Genomic DNA, 21464 nt, shown 5'->3' on the forward strand with positions numbered 1-21464 from the left:
ATTTAAGTTCACTACATCGACTGTTTCTTGTCTTTTTTGTTATTAAACATGATTAATGAAACTAGACATTTTTACCCACCCAAATCCACAACCGTAGTATGTTTGTGTTGTGGCATATTTCTTCCCCTTTTACCAGCTTGTTAAAAATCTAACTAATATTTTATATTTCTGAGATCAATAATAGCACATTATTCTTTTGTAGCGTATGCATATGTCAGAAAATAATATGGTCTGTTTAAATAAAGCTTTGTGGGTATTCCATTCGCAAATAAACACGGCTATGCTCAAATGCATAAAATCAATAAAATGCAAAACGTATTAAAATGATTACAACCTACCACAGTAAAACTCACTTTATTCACCATTCACATTTAAGGACAAATGTTATTGTCATGGCTGCCTTCTAAACAGTGCATTCTGGATTTACTGACCAAACATTTGTCGAAAGAATACAAACAGGAGGAGGAAACACTCAAGAATAGACTCAAGCTGACTCTCCACCTTTTAAGCTGCACTTTTGATATAAGTAGAGGCTAGGCCTTCAAAGTATGAGTTAGGGAAAAGGACAGGAATATCAGGGACAAAAATTATACACTCCATCATCCCGACAATTGTGGTGAATCTCTTGTGCCAAAATCTATTTCTCTTATCCCAGCAACATCTTTTATCCCAAGCCAGTTGAGAGTTGTAAAAAATAAATAAATAATAATTTTAAAAAAATCATGCATTCTGGTCTTGAATCTTTGGTTTTATACAATGGTGAAACAAACCTCTGTTTGCACACAAGGGAACACATTCAGTGCACATGTGAGCGCTGAGAGACCGAGAGAGAGAGAACGAGAAAGGGAAAGGTGCCACTTACATCCTGCATCTGAGCGTTGAAGAGAGTACATGAGGACAACTGAAAAGACTGAACCATAACCTGGGCCACGGCCTGTGGATCAGAAGAGATCCGTGTATAACAGATGTCGTGTCCAGAGGTGGAATGTCGTGTCCAGAGGTGCAGATGTTGTGTCGAGAGATGGGATGTCGTGTTGAGAGGTGGGATGCCGTGTCGAGACGGGGGTAATTCATGTCGAGAGCTGGGATGTCGTGTTGAGAGGTTGAATGTCGTTTTGAGAGGAGGAATGTCGTTTCGAGAGGTGGAATGTCGCGTCCAGAGGTGCGGATGTCATGTCGAGAGGTGGAATGTTGTGTCGAGAGGTGGGATGTCGTGTCGAGAGGCGGGATGTCGTGTCGAGAGGTGGAATGTTGTGTCGAGAGGCGGGATGTCGTGTCGAGAGGCGGGATGTCGTGTCGAGAGGTGGAATGTTGTGTCGAGAGGCGGGATGTCGTGTCGAGAGGCGGGATGTCGTGTCGAGAGGCGGGATGTCGTGTCGAGAGGCGGGATGTCGTGTCGAGAGGCGGGATGTCACATCCAGAGGTGCAGATGTCGTGTCGAGAGGTGCAGATGTCATGTCGTCATGTCAAGAGACGGTATGTCGTATCGAGAGGCGAGATATCCAGAGCTAAGACTTCGGGAGGTCGGCTGAGGCCTAAAGGGGGGTGAGGTGTGATAATACCAGCAGTAGAGTTAATGAGATTCAGAAAGTAATAGCATTACCTCTTCATGCTGCAGGGCTGACAGGTCTTCCTTTAGCCGTTTCATGAGCGTTTTTCTCATGTGTTTGGGTGAAAGGCCCACTTCCTGTTTCACCTACAGTGTGAGCATGCAGACTTCATGGGAAAAAGCCTTTCAAGCTTCAGTCAATCCTTACAACAGCCATGTTATACGGGAAAGCGCAGGCAAGCCGAAGATTTAACGTAATTGCTCCCTGAAATTACACCTCAGAGAAAGGAAGCATTTGATCAATATTGCAGAATCAAACACCGAGCACCTCTGGAAGTAAAGATCCCAGAAGAATAAATAAGGAGGCGATTCCCGGGAAGAGTTTAATCAGTGTTAGCGTTTAACCATAGAGATGCAGAAGATGGAATGAAATGCCTGTTAACATGACACCTAGTCCTAGCTCTCCACAGTCGCATCTTTTGAGAACAGAAGTACAAAAGCGCTCTTGCAGAGTGTTACTGGTGCACAGTGATATATCGACAGTGACCCACTGGCTGGATATGTCTATGCCAGTGCAGGTTTATAACAGATTTACACACAGTTATTCAAAGCCTGCCATTTGGTTGGGCAGCATTATCCATCGATATCTCAGTGTGCACCTTGTCTACAGAGATGAAGGGAGAGGAAGAGAGGGTCAGCTCCTGAAGAAGAAATCCTTAAATCATGGTGAGATTTTTGCCAGATGAACCCGAGTCATCAAGATCCAACAGCATCCATTTTACTTAATTTATTTACCACACTTTTTAAGTCATTTAAACCGTGGCCTTCAACAGAACATGTAGTTGGTACAATAACAAGAGAATAACACATAGTTATAACAGCTGTAATGAGTTTTGGTAGGAAATGAAGAAATGCTTGCTGAACAAATAAGGCATGAACACATGACATCAGAGTGGAGGCTCATGGGAAGTGTAGTTCTGAGAGTGCCGTGGGGGGACTCACCGTCATCTCCTGCTCGAAGCGGCGGAAGATGTGCTCCTTCTGCTGCTGCAGCTTGTTGCTGAGCTGCTGCTGCGCTTTCTGCTCCTCCCTCTGCAGCAAGCGCAGCTCCCGCAACTCCTGCCGCCTGCCGAGGACGAGCACAGCGTTACACACCCGTTTACACACCAGAGCTCGGCCAAACGTTCTGTGCTCCATTAAGACTGCCTGGTGCAATTGAACTAAACAAGTGGACCAGAAGGTGGAGTTTCCACTTTTTGTTTTCCATAGGTTCCAATACACCAGAGAAGCTCAGTAAAGCATAGAAAAGTATTTGAATCATTGTTATATCAGTATTTGACCAAGTTTGGTTACACAGACTACTTAACTCACACTGCTTTAAGCAGAATCGTAACGAGCAGTCGTACCTAAGGAACCTCATTTCTTCGTTTTTGGTGTCGTTGTCCGTGACGATCTTTGAAGTGGTCACGCTGACCTCCATGCCGTCCACCATGAACTTTCGGGTTTTCTTCAGGGTCTTCTTCTGTCGCTTGGTGTCCTGTGAGGGAAAGATGGGGCATGCTCATTCCAGCCCAATGCCCAGGGAAGGGAGGAGAATGTCGGAATAACTCTCCATTTCCTGGAGTACAAGTGGGTGAGCCTGGCCTTTCCGTTACCCTCCCCCTTGCCATCCCTTGGACTCCCAAAGCACATACAAATCATTTACTTTGTTATATTTTACTAAATAGTTACATGTTGACCATGTGCCAATCAGAATCATATGTTAATAGTAAAACCGGCCCAACTTTTTTCAGTTCAGGCCTGTCCACCATATGCTGCTCTTTCTCCAGAAATAAACCATATTTTTTTGTGGATATATCTCATCTTGCCTGGTCATTATTGCGGGAGAATTTGCTCTCCCCAACACTACGTACACTGGCCAAGTCAACATCCTGCTCCTCACAATGAACCAGTTTCAGAATTCTTATTCACATAGCTTTGTAAGTCACTCTGGGTAAGATCATCTGTAAACTGAGTGTAATGTGACATAAAGTAGCCGCAGTCAGTGTTACCTGAATGGAAACAGACCCCGACTCCTTGTTTTTGGTGAGAAAGCTGGAGATGGAGAGGTTCATGTCGCTGTTTTCGGCTGTGGACCTACTGCCAGAGTCTGAATCCTTCTCCTTTTCTTTCTCCTTCTCTTTCTCTTTCTCCATCGCTGGCTCCACCGGTGCTGCCCCGTCCACCTCCACCACCCCCTCTGGGGCCACTGGTTCCTCATCCTCACCCTCAGTTTCCTTCACTTTTTCTACCTCTTCCTTCTTCTCTTCTTTCATCTCTGCTTTCTCCACCTCCTCCCCTTCCTGCGTCTGTGCAGGGGTTGGGTCGGGTGTGGCCTCTTCTAGGACCTTCTCTGGCTCGGTCACGGTTATGGTCACCTGGGTCGGCTCAGGGGTTCCGCCTCTTCCGTAGGTTTGGCCCCGCCCTCAGGAGCCTCCTGGGGTTGTTCCTCAGCCCCGCCCTCTGCTGGAACTGGCTCAGTCACGCCAACCACTTCTTCTTCTTCTGGTTTCTTCTCCTTGGCGACTTCATCCAGGTCCTCCTGGTCGGGTGTTCCTCTGGGACCCTGCTTGGGTCCTTCGGCAGGGGGCGCAACATCGGGCTTCTTTGCCTCACTTTCAGTGTCCTCCTGCACCAGATCGACTTTTGCTTCCTCCGCAAGGAGGTCTGGCGTTCTCTCTTCCTCCGGCTCGCTCTCCTTCTCCTCCTCTCCCACCGCGACTGCGCTCATGGGTTCGTCCACTTTGGCACCGTCTTCCTCCAAAGCCGCCTTCTCTTCCTCAGGGACGGTTGGACCCGTAGCCGTGGGCTCCTCTGCGTCCCCGGCGACCTCGTTCACGGCCTCGCCCTCGGCATTATCCGGCTCGCTGGTGCCGATGCCCTCGTCGATGCCCTGGTCCTCGGCCTGCTCCAGCTCCGTCTTCTCCGTCACCGACTCCAGGATGGAGGCGGACTGGGACAGCTTCTCGCCCTCCGAGCTTCCCACACTTCCGTCAGACGGCGCGCGCTTGTGTCCGGGCACGGCCTGCGGGGACACAAACTCAGCCAAAATACAGAGTGTTACATACAGAAACGCTGCCATCTAAGCACACGTCTAGAGATGGGTGCCGAAAACTGGTACCACTATGGCACCGGTTCCCATTTGAGCTCACTTCAAAATGAATGCCTGAGCTGCCATCTGAAATAGTCTGGTGCTACGCAAGAGAAGGAACTGGCCACAGAAACACGGCTCACCCATGCCCCCACAGCACGGCTTCACAAGCTAACATTACACTCATGGTCAGCTCAGTCAGTGACAGCAGGTCCTGCTACCAAGCTAGCTAACAGAAACCTCTGTCAAATGCCAAAACTAAAAGGCATACATTACACATACAAAGCATCAGTGAAACATGCAAATGAAGCCTTTGCAATACAAAAACTGTTCTTTAATGTTGTTTGTTCTTTATGGGGTGGGGGGGCACTGCCATTGTACCTTTGAGTGAGGCACTTAACCCGCAGTGCTTCAGTAAATACACCACTGTATAAATTCACTGGAGGTATAAGCAAATAAGAAAGTGAATGCAAGTTTCTCTGGGTAAGAACGTCTGAAAATGCCTGTGTAAATGAATGCCCTTTAATGTTAAAACTCACACAATCTGCAGTGAAAATGACATTACATTAAGACAATACATTAGGTTTACAGGTTAAAAAATTACACTTCATAATAAATGATACAAAGAAAAAAAAAGAAAAAAACCCGAAGTGTATACAGATAACGATTCATGGAAATACTAATTGCCATGGAAACGGACTTGGATAACATTCGGTATTACTCACCAGCTGTGGCTCCGGCTCTTCATCCTCCTCTTCCTCCTTGCCTTCCTCGATCTCCTCGGTGACCTCTGCCTTTGCTTCAGCGATCAGCTCTCTGACCGGCTTATTATCGGTCATGCTGCTGATGAACGGGTGCTGTGTACAGAGATTGGGTGCATGTTAGTATTTGGCCCAAAATGTTGAACAACCATCAAATTTAATAATAAATCTACGAACGTGGAATGCAAACTTTTGGGTTCTTTGTTAAAGGGGCATGGGTACACCAGACAGCCCTTTTAATGTTGACAGGTTCATGAATATGCCGGTTTCATTGTGGCTGACTTAATACAAACCGGCAGCATGTCATTTCATGTTCCTAAGCTTTTTTCAGCAGGTAATGCTCCATCAAGGTGATCATGGTTCAGTCCATTGTATCGAATAACCATTGTTTTCACAGTGAGCGCAAACAACTTTTTTGCCCATATAGATACAGTATGTACACCCTTGTCTAATAGAATAGTATGAATGCATACTATTCTTCTTCTTATTTCTTGTACATAAAATATGACCTTTATGATTATGACAGTAACCACAGTGACCTCATCCCCTAGTGCAAGGAACCTTGGAGTGGTGATGGACAACATGCTATCCTTCTCCAAGAACATCGCTACGGTGACCTGGGCGTGTAGGTTCTTCCTGTACAACATCCGGAGAATCTGACCCTTTCTCACCACCTACTCCAATCAGCTCCTTGTTCAAGCAATGGTCCTGTCCCGCCTGGACTATTGCAATTCTCTGCTGGCTGGCCTTCCAGCATCTGCCATCAGACCCCTACAACTCATCCAGAATGCTGCAGCCCGTCTGGTATTCAATGTTCCCAGACATTCACATGTCACCCCCCTGCTCAGCAACCTCCACTGGCTGCCTGTTATGGCTCGCATGAAATTTAAAACTTTGGTGCTCGCATACCAGGCAGTTAAAGGATCAGCCCCTGTATATATTCAATCCCTTATAAAGACCTATACAGCAACAAGACCCCTCCGTTCTGCCACTTTGTGCCGTCTGGCGCCTCCCCCTCGCCACACCTGCACTTCACGCTCACGACTGCTGTCTGTCCTGGTCCCACGGTGGTGGAATGACCTCCCGGTGGATATCAGAACGGCAGAGTCTCTGACCTCCTTCAAACACAGACTGAAGACCCATCTCTTCAGGCTACACCTTTCCCTCCCCAACTCACAATCACCGTGATTAGCCTTAGACCGTAATGGCACTTATGTATAGATATTGTTACTTGTATAGGTATTGTTGTTTTTTTAACTGTGGTATGCTAGTTTGAAAGTTGATTGTACTCTTCAACGGTTCTGAATTTCTGTATGTTCACACTCGGACTCGGAACAGTACTGTCCTCTCAGGTCCACTTTTGCACTTGTTCTTGTGTTTTGATTTGCACTTTGTAGTACGTCGCTCTGGATAAGAGCGTCTGCTAAATGCCACGAAATGTAATGTAATGTAATGTAATGGAGCACCCAGATTTTCCTCATCCAGAGACTGATTGCTGACTCTGGGGTATCTGCAGTACCACCGTCGTACCACAGGAGGGCGTACATGCGTTTCAGCAGGTTTCCTGATCTGTCTAATCTGTCTCGGAACAAGCGCTCGAGAAGGAATGAGTCAAAGGCTGGAGGCATTCATAATAACATATCTTCTATAATAATAGATTGTTTGAGGAATGTCCCATCTACGTAGTGGAAATTATATTCCGGGGTCAAGTCGGTTCTGTATCAAAGCAAAACAAACTCAAACTCTGTGCGTCTTCCCCCCGCCTTTAGCCGCATCAGACCTGTGTAACTCAATTTGCCACTCCGTATTAGCAAACAGACACGCACACAGGCAAATAAACCAGTCTAGTTTTCTCTTAACCCGCCACAGACATAACGTGCGTTTGCAGGAGAATTGCAAATGCCTCATGCTCAAGACCGAAGAAAAACGATACTGCTGTAAAATAAGATGTCACGGAGTTCAAAGACGTGTTTAATAGCGCAGTCGCTTATTTACTTTGCGTGTAATCTGGTTTTCCGCACACTCTGCGGCTATCATGTGAATTATACCGTCTCATGTTGAAGTATACCTTCTCGTGTACCGTCACTTCTGTGAAGAGTTCATCATACGCCACTGTGTTTTACACAGCAGATACCTGTTTTTTTTCTCCCTGCCACCTTGAACAAAATCCACAACACAGGACTCGGCAAGTGAGGCGTCATGGATGTCAACAGGCATTTCCAGCCATTGGTGCTGAGGCATTTCCGATATGTAGATACGTTCTGCGAGGCATTTTCAATCCTATTTACAGTAGACGGACGTGAATACAGTGCAAACACTTCGCAAAGAGTTTGTGTCCACTGACTAAAGGAAGTAGGCCAGTTAAACTGTGGAACAGAAGGGACGCGTGCTGACCAGAGCTGGCACAAACTGAATGCCTGACCTTTCACACACGAACGTCTGTCCGAGATGACAGTAAGACATCCAGATCGCAGCAGGGGGTCCTTATCTGGGGTAAGAATATCGGGCGCACCCCATTTATATAAACACAAACTTCACACTGTCACAAGTAACCACTAGGTGGCACACTGCGGTTCTACGTCGGCTTAGTATAAAATGAAACAACAAACAAAAAAACATACATTCTATGGAACTATTTCTCAATCTGCTTGTGGTCAGTGCATATCACACAGACTCCTGCTTTCTTAATTTGTGTAAAGAATTTTTTTTGTGTAAAGAGTTTTTTTTAAATTCCCAGCTCATTTTATTTTCTCTCAATTTGCGACCCCCGATTGAGACTGGAGGCATTTTCCCAGTGCCGCAATATAAATTAGGAGAGTTAAATTACAGCGAGCGTGCAGTAAAGACACGCACAGCCAACTGCCCCTGCATGGTCTCACTCAGCCCAGCTGCACAGTCACTGCAATACTTCAGGCAGACTTCAGCAGGTCCTGAACCAGGCACGTCTGGGGGCATTTCTGTAACGGTCAAACGGCTGAAAGTGCAGTGGCTTCTGGTATTGAATGGATGTTATCTACACGTAATTACAATGGTTAGCTTACACTTTCTGCACTCTCTGGCCAGGGAATGCCATTAGCTAGATCTTGAACTGTACTTGTGGTAGGTTTTGTGTTCTCATACGCTGTAATTTGCTCTGTATAAGAACATATGCTAAAAAGATGCAATGTATTGTACTGGAATGTAAGTCCTTTAATGGGTGTGAATGTAATGTAGTCCTTTAATGGGTGTGAATGTAATTTAATGTAGTCCTTTGATGGGTGTGAATGTAATATAATGTAGTCCTTTGATGGCTGTGAATGTAATGTAATGTAGTCCTTTAATGGGTGTGAATGTAATGTAATGTAGTCCTTTGATGGTGTGCTCAGGCTCTTACCTGCAGGAGCTGGGCTGTCCCCCACCGGTTTTCCACATTCTTATCCAGACATTTTCTCAGGAAATTCTGAAAAAAAACTCTGGAGACCTGCCAAAGAGACACACCGTCTCAGTATGATAAAACCTTCAGATGCAAGAGATTTCCTTGTGTCACCTGGGACTCAGTGAATTCAACCAAGCAAATCATTTTGCTAGGGAGGGCAAAATCATTTTATTCAAACCAAAAAGGTAGGCGTGTCACACTACAATTCCCAGAGGGCTGCAGTGTCCACAGGTTTTTGTGGTTTCCTTTCAATCAGCTGCCAATTAGGCCTGGACAACAATGGATTGATTCTTTACCTAATCCCTAATAGAATCCACTGATTTAGTGACTAAATGGCAGGGATATTCAAATCTGGACCTTGAATCCAAATCCAGCCCAGGTTTTAATTTCTCCCTGGTAATTAGCTGAACAATTTGGCCAGACCGTCTTCACACCTGACTCCCAGGTAAAGGCAGGGTGAAAAAGCAGCACACGATTTGAGGAACAGAGTCACAGTGTATAGAAGGCTTTGAAAGGCGCAATCATGCATTTGAGGGAGGGGGTCGGCGGAGCGACCCACCATCGCGAAGGCTGCATGAGAGTGGGAGGCTCGGCCTTGGCGATCTTCAGCAGGACCCTCATGGGGTTCATCTCGTGGTTGGGGGGCTCCACCTGGGCCAGCTCGATCAGCGTGATGCCCAGGGACCACACGTCCGCCTTGTAGTCGTAGGGCCGGTCCTTCGAGGTCTCGCACATCACCGCCTCCGGCGCCATCCTGTGGAGGAACGCAGGTACGACCGTTACCGCACCAACGGGGCCTGCCATTAATCAAACGCAACTCTGAATGTGGAATGATTGTTGGTGCCAGACAGGGTGGTTTGAGTATCTAACCTAACTTCAACAAATTAAATAATTTAAGGCACATGGAAAAGGCAGACAGAGACACACACACTCTCGTGCACATATATGTGCACACACAAACAGAAATATCTGACTCACCAGTAAGGCGTCCCTATGAAGGAATCTCTTCTCTGTAGTGTCTTTGTGTTCTTAGCTGACATACAAAAATCCACTGAAAGAGAAAGCAGTTGGGTTTAGGGTCGGGTTTTGCGAAAGGGCATGTGCCAAAAGTCAAAACTTCAAAAAATGTAACAGGAGCCACCACAGATATGACATCTGTGCCACTGAGCTGCCCCACCATTCTGCACACCTAAAGGCGCACAATGCCAAAAATGCCACGTTCTAATGTTTCAGCTCATTATCCACCCGAGATGGCATCTCAGGAAACCGGTTATGCTCTATATACACACTTAGAAAAGGTACTTCCTGTTTCCACAGTGGACAGACTGGACGGACAGCCCTGAACCGGTGACCAGTCCTTAAACTGCACTAGGGTATACCAGACTCACAAAGACCTCTACCAAATACCGCTCGCACATAGCCGAACCCAAACATAAAACACATTCCATCGTGTTTCCATGTATCTTTTGATCATTTGCACCTTTCTACACAAACTGTTCTTATCTCTCCTTTCAGCCGGACAGGAAATCCTGCTGCAAAAGAGCTTTTGAAACGAGCTCATTTGTACTGTAGTGTAGTTTTTAACATCTCTACACTGAATGCTTTTAAGTTTGTTTTCCTGCATTTCAAAAATAAAAGAAATAAATTAGCTTAAAACAATTGACAGAACAAATGAAGTTCTGAGCGGACTACGGGAATGCGATTCTGCCACCCAGCCTTGCAGTATTCCGCTTTCCTTTAAAGTGGCGTCTATTTTACACCTGTGGCACCAAGCCAGGTCACCTCCCGCCCAGATAAAGGCTTCAATTAAAGCAGTCAGCGCGAGCTGGAACCCAGCCCAGGAGAGCAGAAATGCCTGCCACAGAGCCGGCCGGTGACACAGGGCAGCCATTTCAGCACGCTGGACCCCTCCACACTCAGGACTGCAGTCATTAACACGAGGGGTCTCTGGTTCCTCTGGAAAGGGGAAGGAGCTCACCCAGTTTCATGTCTCCGTCCAGGGTGAAGAGAATGTTTCTGGCCTTCAGGTGGATGACCTTCTGCTCGTGGAGGTACTGCATGGCCTCCAGACTCTGCTTACACACCACCCGGATCTGAGGCTCGGTGAGAAGCCGCTCTAGTTCTGCAACCACACGCGCACACGTGTTATATATACACACACACACACACACACACACACACACAGACGTTATATATACACACACACAGGCAGACAGACACACACATACAAACATAACACACACATTGCATACATACATTATAGTACATATATGCACACATACAGCGTTAATATATTGTGAGGCTGTGGTATATTCTCAGTGTGTGTGTGTGTGCGCGTGTGTGTGTGCACGTGAGTGTAATATGCATCTCTATTGGCATGCTCCGGCTGTTGTGTATGGGTACTGTAGGTTCTTGCTGATATACTCCTGCCATTTTTGATACACCTCCTTACGCAAATACAGTATGTGAGGGCAAACAATAAAATCCTGCATAAACTTATCAGACAGGCACCACAGGAGGTGCTGTTCCACTTCACAACAATATTTCAGCAGAAAGGCAGAACGCTGCCTCCAGCTCATAATAAAGTGCAAGAACACATAACTAGCCACATGGCACACGGCACCAACGCAGTATTCATGTTTGCCATTGGCCATCACTGCGTTGCCTGTGGTAACCACAGATTTGAACCCCATGCGCACCCACACACGGATGCGCACACACACACATACACATACACATACACAGCAGCTACCTTGTGACTAGACTGGCAGCTCTGTAACTCTGCCAGAGAGGGAGGCAACACCAAGCTGTGAGTTAGGCCTTTCCCCAATCCTACCCAGTAACACCTCCCACCAATCACATTCTCAAACACCGTTTCTCTATGTGCAGCTAGGGCTACGGCCCTATGAGCGGCTAGGGCTACGGCCCTATGAGCGGCTAGCGCTCCGGCACTATGAGGTGGTAGCGCGACGGCACATTGAGCATCTAGCGCTACGGCACGATGAGCGTCTAGCGCTACGGCACTAGGAGCGGCTAGGGCTATGGCACGATGAGCATCTAGTGCTACGGCACTAGGAGCGGCTAGGGCTACAGCCCTATGAGCATCTAGCGCTACGGCACTATGAGGTGATAGCGCTACGGCACTATGAGCGGCTAGCGCTACGGCACTATGAGCGGCTAGCGCTACGGCACTATGAGCGGCTAGGGCTACGGCACTATGAGGTGATAGCGCTACGGCCCTATGAGCGTCTGGTGCTATGGCACTATGAGCAGCTAGCTCCACGGCACTATGTGTGTCTAGTGCTACGGCCCTATGAGCGGAGAAGGTATTAACGAAACTCACAGCGGAAGATGATGTGGAATCATACTTACAGCTGTTTGAACGTATCGCAACCAGAGAGGGTTGGCCAAGGGCAGAGTGGGCTCATATCTTATATCATTTTGGAGTGGGGAGGCCCAACAGGCATGCAGGGATTTGGCGACAGATGATGCTGCCAATTATACCGTGCTCAAATCAGCTGTCCTAGCACAGTATGGATATAGCCTCCCTGCAAAAGCGCAATGAGTTCGCCGATGGTCTTATGACCCTGCAGTGCCTGCGTGGTCCCAGGTGAAGGCGCTCCAGCGACAGGTGAAGACGTGGCTCACTGAGGGAGAAGGACCCTCCCCTGTGGACAGAGTCACACTGGATATGTGCGTAAGGGCACTCCCTACCGAGGCGAGGAGGTACGTTTCCCAGCAGGGGGCACTAGAGGTCGACAGGTTGATTGCGCTGCTGGAAAATCACCAGGTCACGCAGGAACTGATGAAGGCCGCAAGCAGCCCCCCGAAGACAGAGAAGACCGGGAACAGTAACAGCCTCCCCTACAGGAAGAGAATGGCACAACAATGGGTGAATAGAGATGGAAGATTCCTGTCAAGAAATCCCTTACCACCAGGCAACAGACTCTGCTTTGGGTGTGGGAAAGAGGGACATTTTGCCCGAGATTGTCCTGAGAGGACAGAGCCAATGCCAACAGCCGGTTTGGCCACCTTCCCATTTCCATGTGGCTACCTTACAGCCGGATGGGTCGAGTCCTGTGGGTCAGCCCCCCGGGTCCCAGTGAAGGTCCAGGGCAGAGACACGGAGGCCCTGCTGGATTCAGGGAGTGTCATCACCTTGATACGGCCTGAGTTTGTAGAAGACGCCCAAGGTGACCCCGTGGTGGTGTCCTGCATCCATGGCGATGACAAGAGCTACCCCACGAGTCGAGTCACACTACACTCTCCAAAAGGCACAGTATCCACAAGGGTGGGGGTCGTCCCAGGCTTACCGGTGCCAGTCCTGATTGGCAGGGACTGTGACTTGTTCTCCAGGTACTGGGGGATGCCACAACTGGCGAGAGGTGCGAGGCAGAAGAAATCACCCTGGGCCCGCCAGGTATACGCAGCGCCATCAAAGGAATCCCAATCCAGCCCAGAGGAAGTCAAAAGCCCCCGGCCTAACCGTGCTGGGAGAGGGACATCTACCCAACCCAGATTACAGGAGCAAGGTGCCCCTGCTGGAAGCGGTGAAAGTGGGGATGACCTGTGCTGGTCTGAGGTCATGCAAATCCATAGTGGCCAGCCAGAGAGAGCCACTGACTTCAGTCGAGCACAGCACGAAGATCCCAACCTAGCACAAGCGTGGAAAGCCATGAAGCCCCCCCCCGCCAAACCGCAAGAGCGGGTAAATCCCTCGGGTTATCCTCAATTTATGGTGAACAATGGACTGTTATACCGGGTGGTTAAAAAGGAATGAAGTGGTTTTTAACCAGCTGTTGGTGCCAAGGGCGTATGTTTCCAAGGTGGTCTACCTGGCTCACTCCCACCCTCTTGGGGCTCACCTGGGGTCTGAGAAGACGTATGAGAGGGTGACTAGGAGGTTCTACTGGCCTGGAGTGAAGAGAGTGGTGGAAGACTACTGCCGACACTGCCGACACGACTGCGAAGAATGCCAACTTCCCAGCCCTAAGGTAACCTATCGCAACCCTTTAATACCCCTACCAATTATTGATGTTCCCTTCAAAAGGATTGGGATGGATATCGTTGGACCCCTTCCAAAATCCACTCGAGGCCATCGATACATCTTAGTCATCCTTGACTATGCCACCAGGTACCCGGAGGCAATCCAATTGAGGACAGCTACTGGTAAGACGGTGGCCAAAGAACTGTTCATGTTATGTAGTAGTGTGGGAATACCAGAAGACATATTGACAGACCAGGGATCCTGTTTTATGTCAAAGTGCCTTATGTCAGTTGATGATGGTCAAACAGGTTAGAACCTCCATATACCACCCACAGACTGACGGGCTTGTGGAGCGCTTCAACAAGACACTAAAGCAAATGATGAGGAAGCTAATAGAAAATGATGCTAAGGATTGGGACCAGCTGTTACCATACCTCCTCTTTTCTGTCCGGGAAGTACCACAGGCATCTACAGGCTTCTCGCCGTTCGAGTTGCTGTATGGTCGGAGACCACAAGGCCTGCTGGACCTGGCCAAGGAGGCTTGGGAACAACAGCCGACGTGACACACTACCGTGATCGAGCATGTCGAGAAAACGCACCATAGGATGGCACAGGTCTGGCCCACAGTGAGGGAGCACATGCACCAAGCCCAGGAGGCACAAGCTAGGTTCTACGACAGAGGGGCCCAGGTAAGAGAATTCCTACCTGAAGATAAGATACTGGTGTTGGTCCCCACCCAAGAGTGCAAATTCCTGGCGAAATAGCATGGGCCGTATGAGGTGGTGGAAAGGATCTCACCGGTGAACTACAAGGTGAGGCAGGTGGGGCGACGACAACACTCAAATCTACCACATAAATCTGCTGAAAAGGCGGTATGAACCCAGTCAGGTTCCATTACAGGCGTTGTCGGCTAACCTGTCATCCCAGAGCACTCCTGAAGTGCCTATGGGTAAACAGCTTTCCCCTCACCAGGTCCAGGAGCTGAAGGAGCTGCTAAGCTGGAATAGGGACGTGTTCTCTGACCAACCGGGATGGACCACGGTCATTGCACACGACATCATCACCGAGCCAGGAAAGATGGTGAGGCTGAGACCCTACTGGATCCCTGAAGCCAGGAGGGAAGCAATTTGTGATGAAGTATGCTTAATGCTCGAGTTAGGAGTGATTGAAGAATCGCAAAGTGCATGGAGCAGCCCCATTGTCGTGGTTCCGAAGCCCGATGGCTCATTAAGGTTCTGTAATGACTTTCGGAGGTTAAATGAAATATCAGTTTTTGATGCCTATCCAATGCCCAGGGTAGATGAGCTCCTGGAGAGGCTGGGTCCAGCAAGGTTCATTAGCACTTTGGACCTCACTTGGGGGTATTGGCAGGTTCCCCTTACCGCCAGAGCTAAGGAGAAGACGGGGTTTTCAACCCCGGACGGCCTCTTCCACTATAGGGTTCTACCATTCGGCATCCGTGGAGCCCTTGCTACCTTCCAGCACCTAATGGACCGAGTCCTCAGGCCACACAGGGAGTATGCAGCATCATACCTGGATGACATCGTGGTCCAAAGCCCGGATTGGAAGACCCACCTGGAACGTCTGGAAGCAGTCCTGGGGGCTTTACGGACAGCGGGGCTGACGGCCAAAGCGTCCAAGTGTCACCTGGGCTTGGAGGAAACCAATTACCTTGGCTACACAGTTGGAAGGGGCTGTGTACGACCTCAAGCATCCAAAGTGGAGGCAATTGCCACGTGGCCCCGCCCAGAAACGAGGAAGCAGGTGAGGACATTCTAGGGTCCAGTGGGTTACTACAGACAGTTTGTGCCTAACTTTGCCTCACAAGCAGCACCCCTATTTGACCTTACCAAGAAGGAGGGAGAGCGCAGAGCGTGCTGGACGGTGGAGAAGGAAGAAGCGTTCCAGGGACTGAGGGATGCCCTGTGCCATGAGCCTGTGCTGGCCACAGAGAATTTCTCCCTACCCCTTGTCCTCCCGATCGATGCTTCAGTGGTTGGCTTGGGCGCCGTTTTGTCGCAGGTAACAGATGGAGTGGAACACCCGGTCACCTACATCAGCCGTAAGTTGCTCAAGCATGAGCGCAACTATGCGACAGTTGAAAAGGAGTGCTGAGCAATAAAATGGGCTTTAGACCACCTAAAATATTATTTGATTGGAAGAGAGTTCACACTGATAACTGATCACGCACCACTAACATGGATGTCACTGAACAAGGACAAGAACTCCCGAATAACCCGATGGTTCCTTGACTTACAGAATTTTAAGTTTAAGGTGGAGCACAGAGCCGGTAAGCAACATAGGAATGCAGATGCCCTGTCCAGAAGACCGGAATGCCTGTGGTCACTCCCCACCCGAGGGGGCCTGATGTTGAGGGGGAGGGAGTGTGGCACCCCAAGGTGCCCTCGGGGTACCACTGGGCCAACCTGGCCCTCATCAAGGGCCTGCCGCTGGAGGATACCTCTCGGTCAGGTGATTGAGGGAAGGTATTTTCCAACTGATATGCTGGATGGCTTTAGGACCATGGAGAGAAACGCAGTACCAGTTGTGAGAACAATAATTGAATAATTGAAGCTCAGCAGGACCCAACAAGGCACACCTGGTGATTGTAAACTGCTCCTGGCCACACCCCCTCAACCACAGATGGGCTGCGTTGAGTGATGAGGCCAAGGGCTTTAAGGAGAAGAATTCTCAAGAGCTGGAGAGTGTGTTATGGTGAATTCTGTGACTGTGCTGACTTTTTGTGAACTTTCATTAATTTTGCCACAGGCCTGGAGTAGTGCCGCGCCCCTAAGCTAAGGGAAGCTTAGGAACCGGGAACCCACCAGCCGGAAGCTTTGGAATGGCTGTTTGTCACTTAAAACCTTTTGCTGCCTAGTTTTTGACCTGGGATCTCACAACAGTAACAACAGAGCAGAATTGCAGCTGGAGAGGCAAAAGAATCGGAACGCACTCTTGGGCTTACGAGCGTGCCACTAGATGTCCGTTAGTGGACACGTCACAAACTATCGAACCACGCAGAAGAGGAAGATTGACTGCCTGATTCACAAAAGGAACAACCAAGAAACAGTGACTCACTGAAACTAAAAATAATTTCCCCTGGCCAGTTCAGGTTAATTGTTCTTCACCCAGAGCAATTGGTAAAGGTTTTTACAATCTCTAATTTTGATCTATAATCTGTCTGCATAGTACTTACTTGTCTTAAAAATGACTACGTGTGTACTGAGGAAGTGCATGCAGCTACGTACATACACACAAATACACACACTTTAATGTTGACCTTATATGCCGTAACTACAAGCCTTCGCTGTTTGTTCGTGTTTACCAAGATCTCACAATGGGGCGGAGCTGTGTGTGATTAACAGGGTGTGTGTGTGTGTCACCTGAAGGCACCCAAAATGCACGCTAAAGGTTTGTCTCCTTGGCTGAATGTATGCACATGAAAGCATATACAGAAGCAGGAGCCAAGTCTTCTTGTGGCAGCAATAAGCAGAGTGACATTACAAAAATGTTTTTTTTAATTCAGATGCATTACCTGTTTTCCTTCTTTTTTTTTTTTTACATTACAGACATTTGGCAGACACTCTTATCCAGAGCGACTTACAAAAAAGTGCATACCCATAACCAGGGACAAGTGCGCTGAAATCATTCGAGGGAATTACAGTTCCTACAGGTCTTGTGTGGTTATGTGGAACTGGGGGCTGTATAATGGCATCGTATCCGTAAGGCGAGATGGTGTGTAAGGGAGCACAGGGCTGTCGATTCAGGCCGCAGTGCAGTGTTGTGATGTTGTTCGTGGGCGAGGAGCTCCAGAGGCCAGGCTCAGACACAGTGGGCCTCACACAGGTCTCTGGGTGCAGGGCCGGGGCATGAAAGGGCTCCGCTCACCACTCCCATGCTGTGGGTATAACCTCTGCTGTGGTTTATTCCTACAAGATCTTTATTCAGTAACCAGTGTACTAAACCACCAATGACACCAAACTATTTCCCACATCATTAGCTGTCTAAAGACACCAAACACTGTATGTGGAAAACCCATGGTTTATACAGTGCTATTTCAACTCATCAGTTCTGGGAGCATTCCACTGCGGTGGCAGAATTGCGCAGAGGCGGCACAACCTCATCCCAGGTTGACACCTATCGAGGGTGTGGCATTCCGGTGCTTCCCGTAAAGGAGGGCCCTGTGCCTCGGGACAGTATACGGAGGGCCTGTGTGAACCTGGGTCTGCCAGGAAACATATAGTTTCATACTCTAGAATAACTCATCATAACATTACTATTACACAATGCAAACAGCCCTCCATCTCCACCTCAGCTGAACAGAGCCCCATAAACAAACCACTACGCCCCGAAATCCTACGGAACATGTGCGCAAAAAAAAATGTATTGGAAACATCTTAAGAATTTTACCATCTGGTACCATTCTGAGGAATTCGATCTCAGTATGTGCAAATCGTGGTCTTTCAGTAACAGCAGAACAATGAACCCCCAGTTATTTGCTTGGGCACAATTTGTGCTGAGCCCTGTAATTCATTCAGCATTTCTCATTAAGAGAGATTTGCACTTAAATTCAAGTGTTTCCCCTTTTCAGTGTGGATATAGATCGGTCAGTTAACTTTGGTCATCCCAGAGCTGTGCATGCGAAGAAAAACATCTGCTTTTAATTTAAGTCCAAGTTAAGGCCCCTACATCTGTCTGAATACTCTGACAATCTGTCAGTGCTGCACTCAATTCCAAGTTTAACAACTGCCAAAATAATGTGAAGATCGTTACGGATGTAGGGATGTGCTGCATTTTCTTTCTCTTCTATGGGGACTGGAGCTGGTATTGTGATGCTGCTTAATAACAGCCCAACCAGAATTATAATTAATTAGGAGGTGCCTATGTCTATGCTTACATCTTTCTCATCTATTAAGGAAGAGTAGAGTAAGTGAAGCTTCTTTTTTTTTTTTTTTTTTTTTTACACAGAGAAAAGATAGAAGGAAGCAAGTTTCTTCTTCTGCACACAAGAGAGGATAAGCATTTATAGCTCGGCATTGGAATACATGCCCATACAAGATTGGGTTTTTCTTTGTCAACCTAAGGTTAACTGAAGACGAACAAAGATGCATTTAAATGTGTAGGCTACCAAACAAACAAAACACAAGATACAGTGCATCTGGAAAGTATTCACAGTGCTTCACTTTTCCCACATTTTGTTATGTTACAGCCTTATTCCAAAATGGTATAAATTCATTTTTTTCCTCAAAATTCTACACACAACACCCCATAATGACAACATGAAAGAGGTTGTTTTGAAATTTTAGCAAATTTATTAAAAATAAAAAACTAAGAAATCACATGTACATAAGTATTCACAGCCTTTGCTCAATACTTTGTTGATGCACCTTTGGCAGCAATTACAGCCTCAAGTCTTTTTGAATATGATGCCACAAGCTTGGCACACCTATCTTTGGGCAGTTTCGCCCATTCCTCTTTGCAGCACCTCTCAAGCTCCATCAGGTTGGATGGGGAGCGTCGGTGCACAGCCATTTTCAGATCTCTCCAGAGATGTTCAATCGGATTCAAGTCTGGGCTCTGGCTGGGCCACTCAAGGACATTCACAGAGTTGTCCTGAAGCCACTCCTTTGACATCTTGGCTGTGTGCTTAGGGTCGTTGTCCTGCTGAAAGATGAACCGTCGCCCCAGTCTGAGGTCAAGAGCGCTCTGGAGCAGGTTTTCATCCAGGATGTCTCTGTACATTGCTGCATTCATCTTTCCCTCAATCCTGACTAGTCTCCCAGTTCCTGCCGCTGAAAAACATCCCCACAGCATTATGCTGCCACCACCATGCTTCACTGTAGGGATGGTATTGGCCAGGTGATGAGCGGTACCTGGTTTCCTCCAAACATGACGCCTGGCATTCACGCCAAAGACAATTTTGTTTCTCATTACATTACATTACATTATTGGCATTTGGCAGACGCTCTTATCCAGAGCGACGTACAACAAAGTGCATACCCATAACCGGGGATAAGTTCGCTGAAAGACCCTAGAGGGAAGTACAATTTCAACTGCTACCTGTAGACTCTGAGACTCCTTCAGACTCCTTCAGGTGCCTTTTGGCAAACTCCAGGCGGGCTGCCATGTGCCTTTTAATAAGGAGTGGCTTCCGTCTGGCCACTCTACCATACAGGCCTGATTGGTGGATTGCTGCAGAGATGGTTGTCCTTCTGGAAGGTTCTCCTCTCTCCACAGAGGAATGCTGGAGCTCTGACAGAGTGAACATCGGGTTCTTGGTCACCTCCCTGACTAAGGCCCTTCTCCCCCGATTGCTCAGTTTAGACGGGTGGCCAGCTCTAGGAAGAGTCCTGGTGGTTCCAAACTTCTTCCATTTACGGATGATGGAGGCCACTGTGCTCATTGGGACCTTCAAAGCAGCAGAAATTTTTCTGTACCCTTCCCCAGATTTGTGCCTCGAGACAATCCTGTCTCGGAGGTCTATAGACAATTCCTTTGACTTCATGCTTGGTTTGTGCTCCGACATGCACTGTCAACTGTGGGACCTTATATAGACAGGTGTGTGCCTTTCCAAATCATGTCCAATCAACTGAATTTACCACAGGTGGACTCCAATTAAGCTGTAGAAACATCTCAAGGTTGATCAGTGGAAACAGGATGCACCTGAGCTCAATTTTGAGCTTCATGGCAAAGGCTGTGAATACTTATGTACATGTGATTTCTTCGTTTTTTATTTTTAATAAATTTGCAAAAATCTCAAAAAACCTTTTTTCACATTGTCATTATGGGGTGTTGTGTGTAGAATTTGGAGGAAAAAAAGGAATTTCATCAATTTTGGAATAAAGCTGGAACATAACAAAATGTGGGAAAAGTGAAGCGCTGTGAATACTTTCCGGATGCACTGTAGATAAAACCAACGTGATTAAATAATAATACTACTAATAAAAAAAACAAAGTTGCCATAGAGTTTTATTGGCAAACAACTTTACATAGTTTAAAACATTCAACGCCCACTTCTTAATAAAATAACACAAGTTCTGTTAATTCCACAACATGTTAATTCATGAAGTGGATTCCTGTTTTGTATTTCACCGAAGTGAATTTCTTAATGGTGAATCCCCGAAGTGATGACGTTGGCAAGGATGTAACCCATGTAGGTTAACCGACTATGCCTATACACACCCCGAGCATACCCAAGTCCCAGCTCCACTCCTGTTGTCGACAACCCCCAGAGTGATTTTTTTAAATTGCTGTCCCGGGGGCAACATCTCCTTCCAAAAGGCTGGGCATGAACCTGCCAGGTTGAAGACACAGCCCTTCCCGCTCTGCTTGGACATGTATTTGAAACCTGAGTGAAAGTTTCAAGTAACGTGATAGCACAGAGCTATCTGTTCTTGTGACGTTGACTGATACAAAAGAACAGAGAGGGGATTTATACGCTGTTGTTTCTTTGTTTGCAGAGTCCTCTTGATTATTTTTAATCTTTATTTATTCAAAGGTATGTCATGATTATCCATTTTATTCTTTTCATCCATCCATCCATCCATCCATCCATCCATCCATTATCTGAACCCGCTTATCCTGAACAGGGGGGCTGGAGCCTATCCATTACATTACATTAC

General features: G+C 47.5%; 1 pseudogene; it reads right to left on the reverse strand.

Annotated features, from left to right (window-relative positions):
• Positions 1 to 13452, reverse strand: part of LOC133118601 (STE20-like serine/threonine-protein kinase) — a 20282-nt pseudogene extending 6830 nt beyond the window's left edge.
• Positions 13453 to 21464: the final 8012 nt, after the last annotated feature.

The sequence above is a fragment of the Conger conger genome, chromosome 18 (genome assembly GCF_963514075.1).
Source record: "Conger conger chromosome 18, fConCon1.1, whole genome shotgun sequence".
Lineage (NCBI taxonomy): Eukaryota > Metazoa > Chordata > Actinopteri > Anguilliformes > Congridae > Conger > Conger conger.